The sequence below is a fragment of the Rousettus aegyptiacus genome, unplaced genomic scaffold (assembly GCF_014176215.1).
Source record: "Rousettus aegyptiacus isolate mRouAeg1 unplaced genomic scaffold, mRouAeg1.p scaffold_m13_p_2, whole genome shotgun sequence".
Taxonomy (NCBI): domain Eukaryota; kingdom Metazoa; phylum Chordata; class Mammalia; order Chiroptera; family Pteropodidae; genus Rousettus; species Rousettus aegyptiacus.
In genome coordinates this window covers 79,906,533-79,910,294 of record NW_023416295.1, presented here as the reverse complement: position 1 = coordinate 79,910,294, position 3,762 = coordinate 79,906,533, and the positions used below count along the sequence as shown (strand labels likewise).

The 3,762-nt window shown below is 34.7% G+C and overlaps 1 pseudogene; it reads right to left on the bottom strand.

Annotated features, from left to right (window-relative positions):
- Nucleotides 1-1,636: 1,636 nt before the first annotated feature.
- On the bottom strand, nt 1,637-1,755 carry LOC118614148 (annotated as a pseudogene).
- Between the last annotated feature and the right edge of the window lie 2,007 nt (nt 1,756-3,762).

The following is a 3,762-nucleotide window of genomic DNA, read 5'->3' as shown; positions in this document are numbered from 1 at the left end:
GCCTACAGAACTCTGAGAAATAAATGATGTTTGTTGTTTAAGCCACCCAGTCTATGATATTTTGTTATGGTAGCCTGAACAGACTAATACAAAATGCATTCGAAGAAATCTGAATATGACTCACTTTTTCTGAGTGCTGTGAATTTCTAGGCAAGAAATAGCCATATCTTCTAAATTATATTGAAATATTGAATTGAAATGACTTTACACACCTCACCTGACCTCCAGATTTTCAATATTACTTTCATTATAATTGTGATGACTTCTAACTGAGTTCCTTCTTCCTACAGAGTCCCATTTTTAAAGAGAACAGATACAGTATATCGAGTTTCTTTTTAATATTCTCTTTAAAATGCTAATGATTATGACTCAATTATTACAGTGGTTTTCTTGTTGGAGTTTCTCTTTTGAGTTGTTCTAAATCATAAGTGGTATAGAATCACAAAGCTTGCTTGATTATTTACCTGGCCCATTGCCAATGCTGTGTGTCTTTTTAGTACCTGTCCTTTGGAATACTTCCCAGATGTAAGCACATGGTTGTCTGTGTTAAAGCCACCTGTACATCATTTGCTTTTATCCACTTTGACAACACATTGCACTCATTGTGTCTATAGAATCATATTTCACTGTTTTCAAAAATGCTGTTATAAGACTATGTTTGGAAATGTTTCTGTAGATTGGCATGATGTTCTTTTTGGGATGTTTGGAGCTAAATTTGCCAAAGCTAGTACATGTAAAATTTTTAGAAGGTCTTATAAAATAAATACTTTGATTTTAACACCACTCATTTGATGTTACCATTTAAAATCAGCTAAGTTAAAGCAAAAAGTGTGTAAATAGATCACTAAAACCAATTTTTAAGCAAAAATCTATATGGTTCTCCTAATTACTTTTCATTGGAAATTTGTCATTCCATTTAATTTTATGAATAAATGCACAATTTTTAATATACTGAAAAAATATTTATTTTCTTATAACTACCCCAACTCCTCTCTTATTCTCTCCTTGCACTGATTTCTAACTTCTGAATCTACTAATAGGAATAGAATAGAAAACATATGTAGAATAGAAATCTCATATTATTGCTTCTTCATGACTATATAATCTAGTTTAGTATTGTATATATGTATGCAAATCATAAATAGCCTAATTATTTTCTTGATCCTACAAATTATTTTAGATAAAGGAATTTTCTGAGTAGGAACTTTCTTTTGACTTAGGTGGCCTCTCATCAACACAGAGACTTTTTTTCTCAAGTTAGCACCTTCCAAAGTCAGGCTTGTTTATTGTGGCCATTAGGGGTATCCCCTATTATGCTCACAATTTTGGAGATATTTTTCACTTCTCATCCAAGTGAAAATCAACCACATAAAGAACTGGGATTTAATACTCTGAACCAAGGCCTGTGACCAGGGGCTCTACATCCAGTGTCCCCCTTACACATTTCTTTTTTCTGTCTGCTTGTTCTTTGGCTTGTTCTCATTTCTCCTCTACCAGATTTGCAATTCTTAACTAGAAGTCCCCATCATTCTTTCTTTCTTTTTTTTTTTTTTAGCTGAGGCAACCCTTGGTTGACCTCACAGATTGCAAAGACCTTATCAGCTTACAATCCCTTATATTTTTTATTTATTTTTTACGTCTACAGCACCTGGTCTTCTTAGGTGGTCTCCCATCCAAGTATTAACCAGGCCTGACCTTGCTTAGCTTCCAAGATTAGATGGGATCAGACTTGTTCAGGGTGGCATGGCCATGGACACCCATCATTCTTATTTCATTTTAATTTCTTCACTCTTCTATATCACTGAAATTTCTTAAGTTCTGGCATAGAGGTGACAACCTTCCTTTGGCAGAGTAACCACAGAGATTTCTCTTCTCTGTGTGTTTGACATTTTTGTTGTTGTTAAGTTCAGATATAATCCAGAGAAGCATAAGGAGAAAATTTAAACATGAGAGCCCACACCATTATCATATCTATAAATCTGGAAATCAAAGTTATTTTTAAAACACAGAGGGCTTTCAGTAAGTAGAAAATGTAATAAATGTATCACAGAAATAATATTCTATCACATATAACATATAATTTTTTTTCTAGCACTGAAAACCTTGACATTATAGACTTCTTTACATTCTGTGCACTTACACTGAATATGAGGTTTTTCTCCATTCCCTTAATGTATTAAAATGATATCCAGGGACTTTTTATATGGAAAAAATGGTGTGGACCTGTTTTTCCTTTTCCTCTTTGTTAAGCACAAGTAGAAACCCTGGAATTGACCCAAGAGACAACAAAAGAAGAACTCTGAGAAGTGGTAAGAAAATTATGATCTTCTTTGAGATTTGAGGATGAGAGAAATAGCACAATGGCAAGACATCTTGCATCCCTTCCCCCACATCCAACAGAGAAAGGCCACCCATACCCAGCATGTCCTGATGCCTGAGCTAGCAACAAAAGCAGCTAATTTTTCCCCCGAATAGAGAAGAGTCCTTCTGACAACATCACATAAGTTGGGAAACACCACCAAAAAGGGAAATCATTCAGGACCCCTGCCAGAAGTAAGCTACCAGTGGAGGCACTGCCCCTTGCTGGGGTTGAGATTTCTCCTTTTCTTCTAAGAGATACTGAGGTATAGGAGAGTCAGATGGCACCTACGAGGGGGAGCCAGTTAGAGCAAGTGGCCTGAATTGAGAAGCTCTTAGAGATCAAAGATTCTCTTCCCCTTCCCAGAAACATGAGAGCAGTATGTGTGTGTGTATGAGTAGGGAGGTGGTCACCGGGTGCAGTCTTGCCATATTTGCTCCCTCACTGAGAGCTAACCCACTGCCAGTCTTGGGGAAACTTCTTCTGTCCATTCGAGTAACACCAACAGGGACTAATGGCAGCCACAGCGGTACCAAATTAACCAAGCAGAGCCAAATACCACAATAAAGTTTCTGGATTAAACTGCCATTGGTACCACAACCCACAAAGTAGACAAACATCCATGTGTTAAACTTAAAGACGTGACTACTGCTAAAAAAAAAAAAAAAAAAAAAAAAGTGTGAGATTTAGAGACCCCTAACATAATAAACAAAATGTCAAAGATTCATTGAAAATCACCTATTATACTGAGAACCAAGAAAATCACATCTTGAATAAGAAAAGACAATGATATAAACATCAAAGTGAACCAAATATTGAAATTATCTGATAAGAAATGTTAAATAGCCATAAAAATTTTGGAACAATCAATTATAAATTCTCATTAAACAAATGAAAAAATAGAATACTCCAGTAAATAAATAGAAATTGTGTGTTTTTTTTAATGAGAACAAAATGGAAATTTTAGAACTGAAAAATATAATATAGAAATAAAACTAATTGGATGGGCTCAATAATAGAAGAGAGATGACAGGGGATAGATTCAATTAACTTGAGGACAGAAACAATAGGATTTACCCAATCTAAATATCAGAAAAAAAATAAATAAGTAAACAGAACCTCAAGGACTTATGATGTAAAAACAAGAGAGCCAATGTTCATATTATCATGGGCAATAAAAGAGAGTAGGACTGTCTGAAAATGTACTTGAAGAAATAATACTAAAATCTCCAGATTTGGTGAAAGATACAGTTCATAAATCTAAGAAGCTGAGTAAATACTAGTGAAGATAAACTGAAAGAAATCCATGCCGACCTACATCATAATTAAACTTTGAAAACTAAAGGCAAAGAAAATCTTGAAAGCAATCAGAGACTAACAAGACATTCCACAGAGGAAAATGT